Source organism: Pteropus vampyrus, unplaced genomic scaffold (assembly GCF_000151845.1).
Source record: "Pteropus vampyrus isolate Shadow unplaced genomic scaffold, Pvam_2.0 Scaffold165, whole genome shotgun sequence".
NCBI classification, from domain to species: domain Eukaryota; kingdom Metazoa; phylum Chordata; class Mammalia; order Chiroptera; family Pteropodidae; genus Pteropus; species Pteropus vampyrus.
Window position 1 is genome coordinate 1,667,353 of NW_011888946.1, and position 19,922 is coordinate 1,687,274.

Genomic DNA, 19,922 nt, shown 5'->3' on the forward strand with positions numbered 1-19,922 from the left:
AAAATATAGAATATTAGATCTTGGTGCAGAAATCATCTAGTCTAAATTTGTCATTTAATATTCTTAGCACCATCACTTGCTAGCTGTGTGACCTTGGGCAAGTTTCTTAATCTATCTGTAACTCAGATTCTTTATCTATAAAACAGAGGCAATAACATGGTCTACCTCATAAAGCTGTTTTGATAATTAAATGACTTAATACATATTCAATGCTGGTTATTGGGAATAAAGAATTAAGATCAAAAAAAGATAAACAAATTATCCAAGATTTTACAACTAGTTAGCAGCAGAGCTGGAACGAGAACCGATACCTCTTGGCTTTTCCATCTTCCATGTGGTCATTTGAAGGCTACTCAGACCCTGATGGGGAACAGAGCTTTCCTCTATAATGAGAGCAATGCTACTTCCATGTCACATTCTCTGGGGCAAACAACTCCTTCCTTGGACAGGTGGCCTCCAAGCACTGTATCAAGATTTTTTTTTCTTTTTTCTTTCTTTTTTTTTTTTTTCGCTTCCTTCCGCATTCCAAATCTAACCTCATGTCTACCTCAAAAAGGAGAAAGGTCTGACAGTCCAGAACTCAAAGCAATTCTCCCATAAGTACATTCCTCAAAATATTCACTGTATTTAGAGTAATTTTTAGCCTGGGAGAGGAAAGAAAAGACTCCTTGGCCAAACACATTTGAGAAATAAGATATCTCTTGGAAAGGGAAAATGCAAATAAACACATGGAGGCTACTAAGAAGATCTGCATCTAGATATCTGCTCACCCAGCAGTTCCAGAGCACAAATATGAACTTTTTTCCCCAGCACAATACTTATCACCATACTTGGAATGCCACTGACCTTAATTATTACCTTTGGCATCAAAAAGAATAGGCCATGTTTTGATGCAAGCTTTATGAGAGAGCAGGTTTGGTCTCATTTTTTCACTGCTAGGACAGTACCTGGCACACAGTAGAAATTAAATGATTATTTGATGAAGAAATGAATAAATTTTCATGGAAATCACAACCTGGAATTTGAGGTATCGGGCACTGGTAGACAAAAAGACAACAAGAAGACAGCTGCTGGGTCTTCAGTCTGGTTGTCCCCGGGCAAAAGATCCCCATGGTGTTGACTCTCCCTCAAGAAGGCTCCCATTTACTCAACGCCAGCCTCTTGCCTTCCAAGATGGCGGGTCCCTGTTAAACAGACCACGAATGCAATCCTGTCAATGCCTGCTGGTTCACTAGACTCCTTCCCCAGCATACCAGTGTTTCCAGGGGTGCCAGTCTTCATGGCTTCCACGCAAAAATAAGGTTTCCTTACAGATCTGATATGAGTCAACAGGCTCTAACCTGAATGTTCATCAAAGAATGAACTCCCTTTCCGTGGCCCCAGCCAGCCCTTCTGGGCTTATCCGAGAGGCAGCCAAGAACATGAGGGAAGGGGAAGGCTGCTTCAACTTTTCCTTGCGAAGTGGCCTTTCTTTTTAGCACCTTTTGCTCAGCTTAGTGGAGACACCTGGTGTTTGCTGTTGCAACTTCAAGAATACAACAAAGACTCCAGGCTGAAAGTCAGGCTCCTCATAAAAACTGCTTCGTCACAAAGAAAATTCAAGAAGAGGAAAGGCAAATGGTAGCCCATTTCACACCCACCAGACTTTCTTCCCATTCAAATTTTCTACCATCTGTATAGTTTTTCTCCATGTTCTTGCCTTTAAAACATGGAGAAAAACACAATTATGAGGTACCCAAAATTTTTGAGTAGCCAGAAAGGAGGAGAAATTCTCTTTTCCCCAGTTGCTTCATTTTGTCAGGTGTTAAATCAGAGTGCTAACTTTTGTGCAATAACAGTTTGGTAATACTTAATAAGTAGCTGGTATAGCACAGTTCCAAGGAAGAATTTTTTTTAAGCCTATACAAGGCCAGAAGAATATTAAAGTTTCACTACAGAAGAAATATGGCCACTGCCAAGAACTGATTAGTCATAAAATCCACAGCATTATCTTCATCCATCATTGCCTTTCTTTTAATGACTGAACTAAAAAGAGAGACATCAAAGTTTTCAAAATAAGGTTATAAAAACGCTGTACGCAGATGAGGCCTCCAAATATTTTGATAGAACCTGGACAAAAAAAATATAGAAAAATCATTGAAACAAATCACAAAACATATGTTGTTATGTTTTGCTCTAAAAACCATGAAGTTTATCCAGAACCCTATTATGGTAACTGCTTAGCTTTTCATGCATTCCTAAATTACCATGTAATCTAAAACCTTGTTTTCAGCTGCCCTATATTGGAAAGTCCCTTAAAATAATCAGGATGATTACAGGCTAGTATTCAGAAAGAAACTTGCTCATATTGTAGTATAATGAAAGTGTTATTTATCAGGCAGTCTCCTTTAAAAAAAAAAAAAAAAAAACTCCGAAACACAATGTATTCAGGAAATACCTAAACCAAGGATTGCATTTTGGGCTCTACATTTTCAAACACATGGATAGTTGGTGTAAAAATATGTTCTTTTCCTGCAGGGACTTGACTGTAATTAGTGTATGCCAAAACTCTCTCACAGAGATTTCATTGTCTTATCTACTTACATCATCTTAATGCGATTTTATTTTACTTTGTCAAAGTCATATTAATGTAAATGTGTTCTTGATAGCAAACAGAGTTCTTTTTTATGCAAAACAGGATTCAGCTGACTCTAATAAAACAGCTTGCAGTCTATTAGACTATAACAGTAATGTGCTTATTTTGTTTCTCAAATCAAGACTGTGTCAGAAAGCTATAGACAGAGATTTGTCTTGTTTTTCACAATAATTGCTAGGGTGGGGTTACATTATGATCTTTAAATGAATAGTATCGCTTAGAACAAACACTTCATATATCTTTTATCTTCCCCTGCATACAGTTCTGAGTTTTCTTTGAAAATGCTGCGCTACTTTTCCACATAAGTCATCAGAATGTTTCCAAAGAATTTTAACTGCCAGATTAATTATATCTTGCAAACAAAGATAGATTGCTTACATTCTTTATTCAGAATTCCTGCCAGTATGGAGCAACTGGCAACAAATTAATTTCTTTTGCAACCATGCAAAATGTTTTGCTATGAAAAGCTCTGGAAGGTAAATGGATCCTTAAAAAAAAAAAAATCAGGTTGCTCATTCTAAAAGGCTAATCTGTAAGCAAAGAACAGAGGATTAAATGAATTTGACTGCTTCCCCCACCCTTTTTTTTTTTTAGCATCTATGTTATAGCCTTCCGTTAATGTATTCAGTTAATTAAGTATTGCTGTGACCTGGTGGCAATTTTTGAAATCCAAGGAATTTTTCCCCCTTTAAATTCTGCCTCCCCCACAGAGCAGAATATAATCTGTTTCCAGTCAGTCTGTTTATATCAGCTGTGCCTCTACTACAAGCCTCTAAAAATGTTTTAATAAATTTATCAACCAAAAAATATTACAAACATTTCATTTCCTTTGATTCAGACACACATACACATGAAAAAAAAAAAAAAAAGAGCCTCTGCGTTCATTGCAAATTCTTGCTGGTATGAATCATTCTAAGTAATATTTGCTTTAACTTTCGTGTGGTTCTACAAACAACCTTTATATGGCTGGACTTCAAAGCTAGGAGAAATAAAGGTTAGAAATGCGATAGGAGTAATCTATTATTAGGCATGAAACATTAAACCACTTTTAGCTATAAGTCTTAAAACCTGAATAATCTAGGTTTTTAATGTAGTGCATATTTATTGTGCTTTCACTCACAGGCATTTATCACAGAGGAGTGTTTGGAAGAGAAATATTTTCCATTGCACTATGTGCCACAATTTGGTTTAATTTTTCCTAATATTTAATTTAGAAAAATGGTAATATTATAACAGGGTTCTCATGTTTCCTGGCCAAAATGCTTGGTGTTCCTCACAGAGTAAAATTAATCTGTTACCAGCCCGCTGACCTGCAAGTCAGGTTTCAGTAAAGTAGGCACAGAGCAGAGAGGGGAGGGCAGAGGAAGGGGTGAGTTAGGGTGGGTAGGGAGATAAGATCTCTTTCTTGGACTGGGGGGGCGGGGAAGAAAGCTTAAAGGAATGTCTCAACCCACCCATGCCATCAAATGACAGAAAATAAGCTGAACGTGTATTTGAGCCAAGGAGTGTTTGAAAACATTTATTAGCTCCATCCATAACGACATCCACTGCAGGAATGTTAATTGTTAAAATCTGTACTGCAGTTATTTCTTTAAGCGGGGGGCCGCATTGTGTGGAAATTCAGCTCCTTGTTTCTCTTTTTTCTCCACATATATTTGCACTTAAAAAAAAAACCAATGTTATGAAATAAGTCAGATGTCAGATGGAGAGCTTTCTCGCAAAAGGGAATGCAATACAGTGTTAAGGATATATGCATATGCAGGAACAAAAAAATAACATTGGTAACATTTTGTTCTTGATTAAATTTGTGCTCCTAATACAGTAGATTAAAAATAAATCCAACTGTGAAACACATTAGTGTTCAGCCACTGCCGATGTGCCAGGAAAGCAGCTATCACTCTGGACCTGGCCTGACTCTCTCCGTGGCCTTGAGGAGACAGAGGAAACCTGACCCCCAAGTCCATCAATGACCCTAAGTTAGGGGATTCTTCATTTTCATCTGCCGATTTAATCTCAAAACCTTATGAATATCTTCTCGCACTACGTCAAAACCAGTGCCTGTCAGCAGAGCTTAAAGGAAATATTGGCTTGAAAAGGTGGAGAAAGAATTATTAGTAGCCAGCCACAATCAAGGCACTCGTGGAGGGAAATTAAAGTTGTAGTCTATTGGGCAATTATTTGTGAAACTTGTGTCTTTTGAAAAGATTGTTGTAAATCCCACCTTTTACTCCCTAGGATTTTATGATTGGAGCCGAAGATAGGATGGAATCCCAAAATGCCTGAACCGAAAGGCACTCCAGAGATTATAGCCAACTCTTGTCCTTCAGACATCAGCCTGGTGAGGTTAAGGATGGGGCATGGCCAGCATGGCACTGGGAAGCCTGATCTAGCCAGACATGGAACTCAAGCTTTGCTTTCCCCAACCCTGACTGTTGTGCGATATCACACCACCCTTTCAGTTTATTCAAAAAAGAGACCAGAATTAAACCCATGGGTAAGAGAAATAATATTTTTCTTCAGGTAAATTACAGTAATGGCTATTTACCTAATCTGTGTGTTATTATTCCACCTGTATATTTTCTTAGAATATGTGTATTTTTAAAAAACAAAAATACCAACTGTTCATTTCTTACTTCTTCCCCCACACAAACTCTCCCCTCTCAGCTTCCTCTGCTCCCTCTTAAGTGCACTTTTTTCCGGTCTTTGGTCAATCTGGTTTAATAGGTTACCTTTGGCTGATGCTCTCCACATAGAAGTGGACCTCTCTGCTGTGACACGCTTTCCGGAAGCAGACGTGTATGAGGCTGTGACATTTGTAAATCTAGGAAGTAATAGCTCCCCGAAAGCAACGCAGAGAGCTGCAGATATTGCCAGGAAAGGGGAACAGTTAATTGAAACTATTTGGGGCATGCAGTATTATACAAGGACATGGTTTCTGAGCAACACATATCTAAACATGGCTTGCCAAAGACCTGCACACTTTTAATTTGCTCTACAAATTTGGTTAACCCAATAAAGTGTAAACCTCAAACACTGGTTGTGGAGAGCATTAAACATTAACCAACTGAGACCTTAAAGACTTGAGTAGAACATTTAAGTTAGAGGAGAAAGATAGGCCAGGCAACTCAGAAATTAGGTTAAAACTCCAAAAGAGAATATTTGTTGGCTGAGTAAATATAAAGTAAAACTATTTTGAGATTGGTAACTATTTGTCTCTGTAGACAGGCCATTTTCCCCTGAGCCTGTATTTTTAAAATCAAGCAAATGTACCAAAGTCAATTTAATTTTCTGATTGTTCTCCACGACACAATGTATAACTACCAAAATGAAACCTGAAAAAGGGCATTTCCATTGCTGTTCCTAGATCCATGAACCCTTACATGGAACTGTGCCTTTTACCCATTTTGTGTGTTTCATGTTACTTAGCCTGGAGTTCAAATTCTGTAAAGGTTTAATAACCTTTGTTGAACAGCAAAATAAAAATGCCCTCTAAGGAGAAAAGGATGGCTCCTAGATTCACCCAGTCAGACTTGTCAAACAAAGCCCAACAAAAGCCTGCATGAATATGGGATGTACTCCTTTCTCAACAAGAGCAATAAGTGATTCCTTTGAAATATGTAGTAAGATTCAGGAAAAAAAGAAAGAATACCATATTCAAGTATTTGTTCTCTAAGTATCCTTTGCCCCAGCAGGCTTCACAAGTAAATCCCTGTAAGGTAAGGACAAGTTTTCTCTCAGGAGAAAGTTGGGTACATTATTTCTTCAACATCTATTAAGAGTCCAGGATACAGTAGGTGACAGTTCTCAACAACCCCACATAAGTAATGGAGAGGTTGAGGTAAAAATAAGTTAAACCACTATTAGACCAAGAATTAACTCCTAAGACAAATATGGCTGCCTGTCTTCATAAGATTCAAAATATTCACTCATGATGGAACAAAAAAACCCTTAGGAGCCCTGTCTTAATTTGGGTTGTCTCAAAAGTAGGCCTTGAGACAAATGTTTGTGTGTAGGAAGTTGATTTGGGAAGCAAAAGAGACACCAGTAGAGGAACAGGAAAATAAGACAGGATGGGGAAGGCAGCCAACATGAAATGTATCAACAAGCCGGCTACCACTATGGGCAACTGGAAATTAATCTCAGTGGAAAGACCCTGGGAGCCAGTGAAGAATACACACCTCAGAATTATCTCCCCAGAGAGATGGGAGCTGGGTTAGTTATATACCAGCTGCCATCAGTCTTTGGATGAGGTCACTCCTTAGAGACATTAAATCCAGCGCACTTGCAGCTGGCCACATGGGCAGCCGGAGCAGGTTTTGGTAGCCAAAGGAAGCTCTCAAGCAAAGAAGTACAGGAGGTAGCAGTTGCTAAGCAGGATGGCATGCTCTAAAGTCATCAAGGTGAGGGCCTGTGGGCAGGACCTAACGAGCCCCCTTGATGGGGTGTCTAAATATCAGCAATAACTTCTAAGAAGTTTAATTGCAGTTCTCTGTTATATTTAGTACAGTAGCTAAGACATTGTAGGGACTTAATATTTGTTGAATGAAGGAAGGAAAAACAGAATAAGACATTCATTAATGAATTTTGTTAATGCTTCACATTTATGGTTTATGCTCTGTTTAATGTTGAACAGTTTAAACTTTTCTCAAGAAACCATAAAATATGAGCTCAGGCTTGGTATCAGACAGACCAAAAGTTCAAATCCCACTTTCACCACTTTCCAGCTTTGAGAGCTAGAGCAAATTAGTTCATTTCTTTGAGTCTGTTACTCAATTTGTAAATGCCTGTTTCACGTATGAAATAAGACTGGAAAAGTAAGTGGTATAAGGCTTGGTATAGTAACTGACACATGGTAAGTACTCATTGCTAGTCTAATGACTCAAAAGTCAGTTCTCTGATTTCAAATTCCACTTGTGTCACCAACTATTCCTGTACCTTCAAGCAAGTTATGTAGCCTCTCTAGTGCAGGACTTGCCCATCTCAAGAGTGAAGACAAAAATTGCCTTCTGCTCATTGCCCAGAGAGTGAGGTCCTAAGGAGGCATTGTGAAAGGGATAAGTCACGTGTATTGAGCACTTTACAGTTTACACAGTCCTTTTATATGTATCATCTCATTTCTGAGCAGGAAAAGATTTTGAACTTACAAAGCATTCTTGCCGTGCAAGGGAGTGCTTCTCCATTTCTCCAAATGCCCCCAAGTCTGATTTATGTTTGGATTAGGTTGTAGACTGCAAAATGATCCAGAGAAGTAAAGAAGCTGCACGTAGGTTCCCAGAAGAAACTAAGTTTGACTCATCAACACTTGGCCAGACAGCCAGAGTGGGCATGAAAGTCAGCGTCCAGCAGGGAGCTTGTAGGCTCATGTTCAGGATGGAGTGTTTATAAAAATGTCAAATGAACTAAGAGTAGAATTTATACAGGAGCGATTGAACCAATAAAGTCATGTAGCCAGGGGTCTCACTGGGTCTTGCTGGATGAGTAGGCCAGGTGGGTCTCATCCATACCAGACTGGGAAACAGAAGCCTAAAGTTTAGCCTGAGGATGATTCCATCAGAACGTATGAGCACTAATTATGTACCAGTCATGATAGAGGATACAAAGATGAATGCCCTTTTATTATTCCTATTTCAAAACTGATAAAACTGAGGCTTACAAAAGATAAGTTATTTGCCCAGGTTTCTCAGAACTGTAGCCCAGGTCTGCCTGATGCACAAGAGAGGGTTTTAAACCACTGCATAACCTCTACAACATCATAACATTTGATATCATTCAAAATGTAATTATAATAGATAAAAACAATATAAATAAAATCTAATTGGAGATACATATATATAAAATTTAACTTTTAGCATCCTGAGGGAAAAATGTTTTACAACAAAGCATTGACATCCCTGGACCGTGCATTTGAATCATGAACATATTCTACAAGTGAAGAGAAAGTCGTGATCACCACTCTCCAGTGTTCTTATTTTGTTATTGCTAAGCGTTCCACAAGATTTCAGCCAAATCAACGAGAAAAAATTTAAGTAATTGTCCTGTTTGTGATCAGTTGACTTGATTGCATCTCAATGAGTTCACTTTCATTTGAGGGTAACTAAGAATCAAATAACAATTGCTATCTCACTGTTCCTTTACTGAGGCTTATTCTGTCAGTGTGAGGAACTGGGCTAAATGACTTACCTGGGTTATCTCCTATATTCCTCTCAACATCCTTCTGGGGCAGATGCTATTGGTTTCTCCTTTTACAGATGTGAAACTGAAGCTCAGAGAGGTTGAACAACTTTTCCAAGGTCAAGTTAAACCTATTAAGTAGAATAACTGAGATTCAAATCCTGATTGCCCGTGCTATCTCTGGAGTCTTGAATGCCAGTGATGGAAACATATTCATTTTCATTTAGACATTCCCTATCACACGGGACAAATACGGGCTTTAAGTATTATAAACAACTTTTTAATGTACTTGAGTAAACTTAGTTTCTAGGAATTCTTGAGAACAAAATTTAAGTTCCAAAACAAAACAAAGCTGCCCCAAATCAGCCTGTTTATAATTCCATAAAAATGTAGGATATATAATTACATACAATACGTGACCCTAATTTCATAAATATTTTTAAAAACTTTTAGTAAGTATGTGTTTGCAAAATATACTTTCAAGAAACACTGTATTTTATATGAAAGTTTATAATCCTGACTTTTTACTTAACCTTACTCTGAGTATACAAGCTCTATAATATTCAACATGAAAAAAATTCCCAAAAGGAATACACTGAATGTAAAAACATGATCTCTATTTCTTATCTAAACGAACAAATGTTACATGTATTATCAGGAAAAAAAGAAACATTTGTAGTTGCTCATTCACCATGTGTTAGGGACAGGGCTGGGCTTTTTACATCTATTGTTTCAACTCACACCTCCCGCCAGCCTGTGATATACCTATTGTTTTGTCCATTTTATTAATAAGGAAGCAAGGTTCAGAAAACTTAAGTGGATGTTCCAGGTCATACAACTGAAAAGTGGCTGAAGCAGGGGACTGCAACTCTTTACTTTAGACTGAGAGTTCTTTGCACTACAACATGACCCATCATTCAAATTATTTATGTTGACAGACATACATATCTCTGTGACGAGATTATTTCCTGAGATATTAATTTAGGGCATGTTCCTGATTTTATAGGTGAATAATAGAAAAAATAAATAAAAAGGTATTTTCGCCTTCCTAAATCAAAACTGCAGAGGAGTTTCTTCCCAAGACAAGAGAGATCCCAAAGGCAGAGGCCATCTACAGGTGGGGAAGACCTGGGCTCGCTGGAGACGGGGAAGGGTGCTGGGTTCCCAGGGAGGCTGCGCACCAGGCCCCCAACCCAGGCGTTACGCTCAAGGATCCTGCTGCCTCGACTTAGCACGTAGTGAATGAGGTTGTCTGTCTTTGAAATAAGAAATCCTAGGATTGCTCAGAATATAACTTGAAAAGCTCTAACTAATTAGAGAATTAAAATAATGGAAATTTCTCCCTCTTTGTCAGGTCAGAGCTCAGACTTAGCAGTGAAGTGGCTACTCGAACATAAGCACCAAAGCTTCTGAGGGACTGAACTCATTGGCCCCAGGCAAGGGATTCGTTCCTGTTGACAGGGACGGAACAAGACGCAAAATGCGGTGGGTACTCCAACCGTCTGGGACTTGCATTTCTTTCAAAAGCTTCTCCTGGGGCGATATGGCTACCTTTTGGCACCACAAGAGTTGGCTACCTGTGAGTAAGGAGTCTAATTCCACAGAGCCTATGAGCCATGTTGGACCTCCCCACTCACATCGGCCCCATGCTAACGGAAGCCATTTTTCAGTCCCATCAGCTCCTCCTCCTCTGGCTCTAGCCTTTAAATGGGCTTCATTTCCATCATTATCAATAAATAGAAAATTCATGAAAACTCCTCCAAAAATCTCCTTTTCATTTATAATATTGAGATTTCATTGCTCGTGTATGGCTAATATCAGGCCACAAAGTGGCAAGGCAGCTCCCCAAGACTGTTCTGTTTCTGAGCTCGTTAAACTTCAGAATAGGGTTTGTCCTTTGTGTGTGCATGTGTTTGAAAGCTGTTTTATGACACATTGTCAGGAACTCAGGTACTGGGCCTCTTTAACTCCAGCTTTCAGCAGCTGCCTTTGCACTTCCCTTTCACATAATTAAACACCCTATGGTACTTAACAGAGTAATAAGTAGCACATCAATAAAGCAATAAATAATTGTATTCAGGAAAACTTCAGAGCCATCATCCATTAACCAGCAGCTGTGAGCAGTAGTTTTGATTAATCAATAAGGTTATTTAATAGGAAAGCAAAAGTCGGTCAAGGCCCAGGGAAGAATCGGCCAGACTTCAAGCCATGAAGGAGTCTTATCTCTGAGGTAACTTGCAGGGAGAATACCACTTGGAAGCACTAGCCCAGAGAGTAACTGTAGCAGCAGGAAGCCCCACCTCCAGAAACTAGTTAAAAATGCTAGTTAAAAACAAAGAAGCGGGACAATTGGGCTCTAAGGCAGGAGGACTGCCTACTGAGAATATGGAGTGAGGACTCTGTGAAAGCACAATGTTTCAACTTTAGAAAACAAATACTTGCAGCTGAGCTGAGAAGCAAGGAAGATGGTGACAGGCCTGCAACTCCATCACAGCAAACCCTCCCGCACCGTATGGGAGAAGGTGATCCAAACTTCTGCCGAAAGAGAGACCCTATAGGAATGTTATTAGACCACTGCTCTGTGGGCCAAGGCCAGGACAGGGCTGAGGGAATGATTTGGGTAAGTGTGGTTATAGCCCTCAGAATCACCTGTGGAGTTTTGCATTCCAAAAGCTTGCCTGGGCCCTGTGCCTGTGAATAGAAATCCGAATCTCTGGAGGTGGGGCCCGGGAGCCTACATTTCTGCTGCACATCTGATGGGGATACCCTCTGATTTCGGGACCTCCATGGGCCTAGGGGGCTAGATCAGCCTTGCCAAATGGGCCACAAAGCTGTCAGGTCCTTAGCTTGCAATGCAAGACAGATCTCTGACATTCTAGTCTTGTAAACAAGCCGTGAGTTTGTTTGTACCAATAGTCTCTAGACTATGAAGAGATCTGTGGTGCACAAAATGTCAGGGGCTTATGTCGAGGCCACTGTGGTGTAACACATTCCCCCCAGTGATTCTGATGAAACTAGTCATGTTGAGAAGTATTCATTCATTCCACAAAATACTAAGGACCTGGTATGTGCCAAGCACTGTTTTAAACGCAAGGGTTGAAAAGAAACAAAAATCTCTGCTTTCAGGGAGCTTTGTTCTGGTGGTGCCAGAAGATTTTCCAGGGGTCTCAGTACCTGAGAGGATGGTAAGTGAGCCAGTGGAAATTGGCATACACCTAACTCCTTTTTAACAAGATAGCCATGCTTTCTTTATAGATATTTCAAAGTATATGTAAAAGTGGAGAGAATAGTACAATAATCCCATATACCTCTCACAGTGTTTCAACAACTGTCAACTCACGGCCAACCTTCTTTCATACTCACTTTCACCCTCACTGACCAGATTTTTTTAAAGCAAATCCCAGACAACATCTCATTTCATCTATAAATATTATCGGCATGTATCTCTTAAGATGTAGACAATTAAAAAAAAAATAATGACATACCATTAGTCTACCTAAAAAGTTAACATTCATTTTGTAATATCATTAAATTTACAGTGTCAGCATTCCCTCAACTGTCTCATATATTTTAAGGGTATACCTTCAAATCAAGATCAGAATAAGATCCATACATTGAAATCAGTGTGTCTCTTAAGTATCTTTTGTTCTAAAACATTCTCTCTCTCTCTCTCTCTCTCTCTCTCTCTCTCTCTCTCTCATCTTAAAAGTTGCTGGAGTAACCAAGTTCTTTATTCTGTACAGTCTGGATTTTGTTGATTGTATCTCCATGGTATCATTTCACGTGTTCCTCCTCTGTTGCGTGTACTTCCTATAATGTGGTAGTTATAGCCAGAGATGGTTTTGATTTTTTGGCAAAAGTATTTCAAAGTTCCATTGGGAGACTTTTAATACTTGGCTGATGTTGAGCTCTTTGTGTTGTTAGCAGCCATGTGTGATCATTGCCTAGATCCCTCATTTTATTAAAGACTCAAAAAGGATTCACAAACCACTAAGAATTCATCAGAATCATTGCATTAGATCCCTTATTCAATTGGTGATAGTCTAATTTTAATAATTTTATTTATCGGTTGAATACTTCTGTGACAAAAACTTCTCATCAGCTTTCTGCATACCTTGAGGTACAGGAAAGGTGAGATAAATAATTTCTTTATCAATTTTCAAAATTAGTTGGTTTCTTAGCATCGATTGAAGGGTTTGGTTTTTTTTAAAGTATCATTATAAACCCATGTATTCAAACAATGTGCTATGTTTTAATTCATTGCAGTTAGTGTCCTTGATTCTCACATTTTCACACCTCTGCGCAGGGGAGGCTGATGTAAGTTGGCCTCTGGGTCCTTATTATATGACCCTTCGAGTCTTTGATAACTTTCTCTCTAGTATCTCAAGATGTTCTAGGTGCTTCTTGTACTTTCCTGCCCCAGATCTGGAATTAGCCATTTTTCCAAAGAGCCCTGGTTTCTTTTTAGTGAGCAATGGTATTTAAAGACCACATTCTGCAGCCCCACTTTTATCTATTGTATTTATTGAGCTTTGGCATGAGAGTCTGATTGAATAAAAGGTTTTGCTACTTAAACATTTCTTTGAATGTCACTTTTCTTTGGAAGAAAAAGTTAATAAGGAATATACAAGAAGTTCCTAAAAATTAATTTCAAATGCAAATAACTCAATAGAAATATAGATAAACTATCTAAAAAGGAAATTAGGAGAAAAGAAAATAGAAATGCACAATAAACGCAGAAAAATGTTCAACCTTCTAGCTGTCAGGGTTTTACAAGCTAAATCACTAATGAGGTACTAGTTTTCAGCCTTCAATTTGGCAAAAATGTAAAAATTTGAGAGTTATGCTTTAAATGGTGCCAGAGGTAACAGAAATAGGCACTCTTATACACCAATGTTGGGAATATTAATTGACCCAAGTTTTGCGGGGGAAGGTAAAATTTTTAATGTGTACAGCCTTGACCTTGTAATTCCTTTCTAGGAATCTAGCCTACAGAAATGAAAGCACACATATCATATTAATGGATTTTGTTACAGTGTTGTTTACAACAAAATTAGGAAAAACAAACCTTAAATGTCCACTAGTAGGGCACTGGTCGAAATTATGATACACACTATAGAATGTTATGCAGCTGTTTTTTTAAATGTTATAAATTTATATGTACCAATAGGTCAACATATAAGAAATATATTCATAGTTTCAACCTAACATATGTAGAATGAGCCCATCTATGTGTGTATATATACACATTTGTAATTGATAGATAAATAGATAGAGACAGAAAAAATTAAAAATAACTAAGAAAAGCTACACAGTAAATGTTGAGTGGTTACCTTTGGTAGGTGAAATGGAATGGGAATGTCATTTTAAATTTTTAATGTTTAATTTCACATTAGTTAATACTAATGGTGACAATGAGTCATTTTAACCCTTTTTTTGATTTTCAATGTAATAGCCCCCCACCAAAAAAAAAAAAAAAACTTACAACATTAGCACCAGCTGAGATGATATCAAAGATAAATGATATTTCAAATTCCTTTTTTATAAACCCATTACAGGTACTTATATGAGAGCATTGTGCTCAAGAGTAATTGCTACTCACTTCGACCTTGGTATTTGCACCCTTACTTAACTTCTATGCCCTCAAAAGCTCTGTGATCATAGAAAGATGAGATGTTTCTCAAGGCACTTCTGTCCTTGCACTGAGGTGTCTTTCTGTGCTATTGTTTCTTTCCGTTCAGGCATCTGGGAATCCATTCCCAACAAAACCATTGATTCTGACAACTGTGGAAGCTTCAGAGGGTGGAACGCTGAATGCTGTTGCTAAATTGTAAATCTGCAAATAGTTATTGGTTTTCTGGAACTCTCTCCATGACACACTGTCACCGATCCCCATGGACCAATCAAATGAGGTTTTTATCAAGGTGTTACAGAAATTGTTAAGAACATAAAATGTATTCAAAAACATTAGAAGGGCAAGTGGCTGGCATTAATTGTAATGTTCTCCATTAGGTGCATAACAGCCTGTCCTGGCTTCGCTTCTAAGTCCCATACATTTTCTGCAGGGCAAGGTAGATGTGTGGCTCATCATCCTCTTTGAATGTTTACCGAACCCTTGATCATCAACATGAAGTTAATCTAACTCAAGGACATGAAGCAGGGTCACAGTCTTAATACAGAGACCTAAACACTATATCGCCCTTCCCTGAAGTCCCACAACAGTACTCCTGAGTGTCAGCACTCCTACCAACATTTGATTTCTTTCTTCTGGCCACCCCCGGTCAGTAAGTTCTCAGGTATCTCCCTTTGTCTTATCTTTAGTGTCATCATCTCGTTGATAGTCATCTCTTTTTGAGTTCCAACTCCCAGTCCATTTACAAAATATCAGCCACTTGCAAAATCTGACACTTGTGTGATTGTCATTTCAATTCCTTTCACAAGACTCCACAAGTTGCTTCCATCTCTTAAAGAAAAGGTCATAAATTCATTTCTTTGAATTTATGGAGCACCTACTATGTTTTAGGTGCCATCTCTGTCCAAGCTACCTAATCTTGCAGAACATTGGGATATTTTGGATCTAGAAAGAAACTCAATAACACACTGGGTCAGCCCCTTATTAAATAACTGAGGAAGTAGGTGGCATGATTTGCAACATATCATAAGATCATATCAAAGATTATATCATAGTGGTCAAGGCTAGGAACTCACTAAAATGTGTTTCTTCTGACTTGGTCTAAGCACGTATTTAATTCCACCATGTAAATTCAACTCTCTCTCTAGCTTTTTCCTTTCTTTAAATGTTTTTAGGTTTTCTCCATCCTTTTGCTTCAGACTCACCTCCAATATTTTCTTTCTTCCTACAGGCATTCTCAAAATCTATTTTTTTCCCCAATAAAGTTCTCTTTGAGCTCTTCATTCCTTTTAAATGGTGAAATGGCTGAGGGTGAGTCTAAACAACGGAAAAAAATTGGGGCTCCTTGGGGATGATGTCTTTTCTTTTGCTTATCTGAACAACAGCAGATCCCTACTTATCCATCAGTGCCCTATTCAAATATTATGTCTCCTCTCAGCTTTCTCTGCCACACCCTTTATCCCTTGCTAGGCAGAATTATTTCCCTTCATTTGTGCTATAGTTATTTTTAACACATTGGCCTCTTCAGCTCGACTGTGAACTCCCTAAGCAAGTAACCACGTCTCATTCCTTTGGTACCCCCAGGGCCCAATACAGTGTCTGGCATATGAAATATGCTTGGTAAACACTTGTAGAAACAAAATTCAATGGACCTATACCATCTCCTAATGAACCCTTCATTTCCCCCAATATTTATTTCTATTCTATGTAATTTATAATCTCTCTATAGCACTGAATAGTTTCTACTTTTAAATGCTACCCGTCACCTAAATATGGTTGGAGTTTAAAGCATTTATAATTATATGATATCATTAAAGAATGCAGTCTTTCAAATAATAAAATTTTCAGAGTCCTTCTTTTCAGCAATACTTCCTTATTTTAATTAATCATTGATATCTTCTGTAAAGAGCATTATAGACTTTCTTGTTTTCTTAAACAGAGTGTAATGATTATGATGTATTGTTTTCCTGATGAGTTAGGCAACTTTGTGCACACCAATTACTGTATCTGATATCATATAATAAAGCCCCTCGGGGCTATTAAGGCAAGTACAGTGTTGGAGCCTACCCCAAAAGACCCTAATGTTTCTGTGTTTTTTGTGCTTGAGTCTGTTTTGAAGCTTCATGTTTCCTTATTCAAATTGCAATTGTCACTCTGTTAGCACTAAAAAGTGAGACCTGCCTTTCCTTATTCATATTTTGCTTTCAATAAGTCATTGTTGAATTTGGCAAATTGGTTAAAAAGCAAGGGCTTTTTGACAGCCACTCAGCGCTTGTGCCTGCTCTCCAAGTAAGAGGAGCACTATTGATGTGAGAACGGCCAGTCAGCAACAGAACAGGAAAAATATTATGAGTATTGGGTGTAGAGCTCATGAAATGAGAAGACTTAGGGGGACATGAGAGAATAGAAACATTCTATTGGATTGTAACTGGAAAAATAGGCAGAAATAGCAAATGAATCACAAATGTTTTCACTCTCTAAACTCCTACATCCTCCTCAATTCCCAATATCAAAAAGTCATCAAAAAGTCATCTTGTATTACTCTCCTGCTGGAGAAGGCATTACAATCTTTCTGAGCACTGGTCTCTAGAAAGCCACCATTAGTCTGTTAAAGATAGCATTAGATAGTATACTTATTTGATCTTCTAGAACAAGGACTATACTTCAAGAAAATAAACTTCAATTATAGAAGGAAAAAATTTTCTAATAATCTAATAAGTAGTTCTGCCTTGAAAAAAATAAAAAGAACTATCATATATTGGGTGTTCGCCATGTGCCAAGCAATGTCACAACCATTTTATATCTCATTTAAAGTTCACAATTGTTTTATGCCTTCTATAACTGAAGTTTATTTTCTTGAAGTATAGTCCTTGTTCTAGAAGATCAATTAGAGATCATACCTTCCCTGTCCTGGCATTGGAAAAGAGAAAACCTTCCATGATAACTATGGCAGACATCACAAAATCTGCAGTGCACTTTCCCCCTCCCAAACCTCCACTTACCCAGGTGGCAAACGGGGCTTATTCTCTCACTCGCTTCACAACTCTTTACTGAGTAAATACCACGTAGCAAATACCACGCTAGGTTCTGGGGATCAAGGAGTTAACCAGACCTACAGAGACACGTAATATATAAATAAACAAACATATGGTCATGCTTTTGGAGTCTTTGGTGTCCTACTCTCAAGGACCTATAGAGATAAATAATAAATTAATACACATATAGTCATGCTTTTGGGTAGTGATAAGGGCTCCAGAGAGAAGTAAAGAGAGTAAGGAGAAAGAGGACAAGGGTTGGTGTTTTAAAATGTACGTGGAATTCTGTTTTTATTCAGGAATGGTGACGCCAACATATCAAGAGATGGTTGTCATTGAAAAGGTAGTTTATTTACTCATATTAAGAGGAGGGGGTGCAACATACCACGCAGAACCACACGGGAAGCACCAGGGTCAGTCAGGAGGCAGAAGGAGTGAGGGGAAGGAGTGGCAAAAGCCCGTCGTTGTGGTTTTAGTGGGAAGAAATGGGTGAGGCAAGGTAAGCAGCTGTGTAGGTATTAGGATTAGACAGTTTGAATAATTTTGGTTGGCTCTGGGCTATAAGGGTGGTCACTAGTACATGGCCCTGAGGTGATTTAAAGTAGGGGGACAGAGTCTGGGCCTACAGGGCTTGATGAAAGGAGGTGGATGGGGATACCATGCAGAATGGGTTGTTTTGCATTTATAAGGCATGCTAGTGCTGAGGGCAATTTCTGTGCTAGCTCTAGGATTTAGCTAACCCTGGGAGGGGCAGTTCCTCTCCAGGTCCACAAGGCCTCAAGACGTCAAAGCATCTTAAAATACAGAAAATAAAAAACATAATCAATACAAGTGGGAGTTTAGGGAAAGATAATGTTCTGTAGATTGGTCACGAAAGAAGAGTCATTTGAGCAGAGACCTGCAGAGGTGAGGTGTGCTGAGAAGCCTCAGACAGAGAGAAGAGGAAACACCAAAGCCCAGGGGCACAAGCCTGGGGCTTGAAGAGCAGCCAAAGGGCCAATGTGGGAAGTAGTGGGGTAGGGTGGGGGCAAGGGAGAAGGCAGTAGGAGCCAGACTACTAGGAATTCTGTAGGCCATGCTAGAGTTTGAGCGGTCTTCTGAGTGCGAAGAAAGTTTTGGTTTGTTTGTCTGCATGTTGACGTCTTAGGACAGAAAATTTCAAACATTTACAAAACTAAAGAAAAAATCATAACAAATCCCCGTAGTCTCATCAACCTGCTGCCACAATTGTCAATTCAGATGGCCTAATTCCATCTAAACCCATGTCCCAAACCCTGGTATTATATAGAAAGAAATCTTAGACATCATGTCATTTTATATATAAATATTTCAGCATATATCTCTAAAAGATAACTATTCTTTAAAAAAGCATGACTATAATATCATAACCATATCTAAAAATAAATAATAATTCCTTAATATCATCAATCATAGTCATGGTTCCTCTCCATCACAATTTTTATTTAAGTAAGACCCAAATAAAGTCCATATGTCTGTCTCTTACACCTCTTTTAATCTATAGGGCCCTGATCCTTACCCCTCCCTACCCCCTTCACTATTACCAAAGGTGACCAACAGTCCCAGTTTGCCTGGGATTAGGAGGTTTCCAAGAAGCTAGACTTTCAGTGCTAAAACCAGGAAAATCCTAGGCAAACAGGTACATGTCTTTCCTCCGCCGTTTGCTATTTGTTTATTAAAGTACCCAAGTTACTTGTCTGAAGCTTTTGCCAGAGTCTGGATTTTGCTAAATGCTTGCCCATTGTATCACTTATTATATACCTCTATCCTTTGTATTTCCTATAAATTGACAGTTAGATTTAGAATCTAGACTGGATTTGGGTTTAATATTTGAGCAAGAAGACTTCATAGGTAGTAATATGTACAGCCACACATTACGTCAGGGTGTCTCTGAAATTAGCAGCCATCGGTGATTGTTACCTAGCTTTATTTTTCCACTAGAGGACTTTTAAATGTTAATTTTCTCATTCTATCATTTCTTCTTTGTTTATTAGCAGAAACATATTTATAAAGAGAAACTTTTCTCATCCACTCTTAGTTGCACTGAGACACAGTTGTTGAAGGGTTCTGAGAGGGGAAGGACACACATCGTCTCTGGATGTTTTTCTAAACATCACCTTGGCTGCTGTGTGAACAGCAGACTATTGGCAGTTAAGAAGAGAATCGAGTAAACTGTAAGGAAGCTAACCCAGTGTTCTAGGAAAGAGCCGATAATGGCTTGAACTAGCGTAGAACCAGTGAAGATCAGAAAAAGTAGTCAGATTCAGGATAGAGAGCCAATGCAGGTGGGTTGGATGTGGAGCGAGAAGGAAAGAGAGGCAGTATGAATGACTTCAAGGTTTTGAGTAACTGGCTGGGTGATGGTAGCAGTTACCTAAATGGGGAAAACTTGAAGAGAAACCGATTCGAGCTTAGAAAAAAGAAAATAATG

General features: G+C 38.6%; 1 long non-coding RNA gene across 1 annotated transcript in view; it reads right to left on the reverse strand.

Annotated features, from left to right (window-relative positions):
* LOC111745777 overlaps positions 1-19,922 on the reverse strand; it is a 58,627-nt gene that overhangs the window by 34,202 nt on the left and 4,503 nt on the right. Inside the window, exon 2 of the long non-coding RNA XR_002782791.1 lies at positions 17,441-17,550. This is a non-coding gene — a long non-coding RNA (uncharacterized LOC111745777). The remainder of the gene's footprint in view (positions 1-17,440; positions 17,551-19,922) is intronic.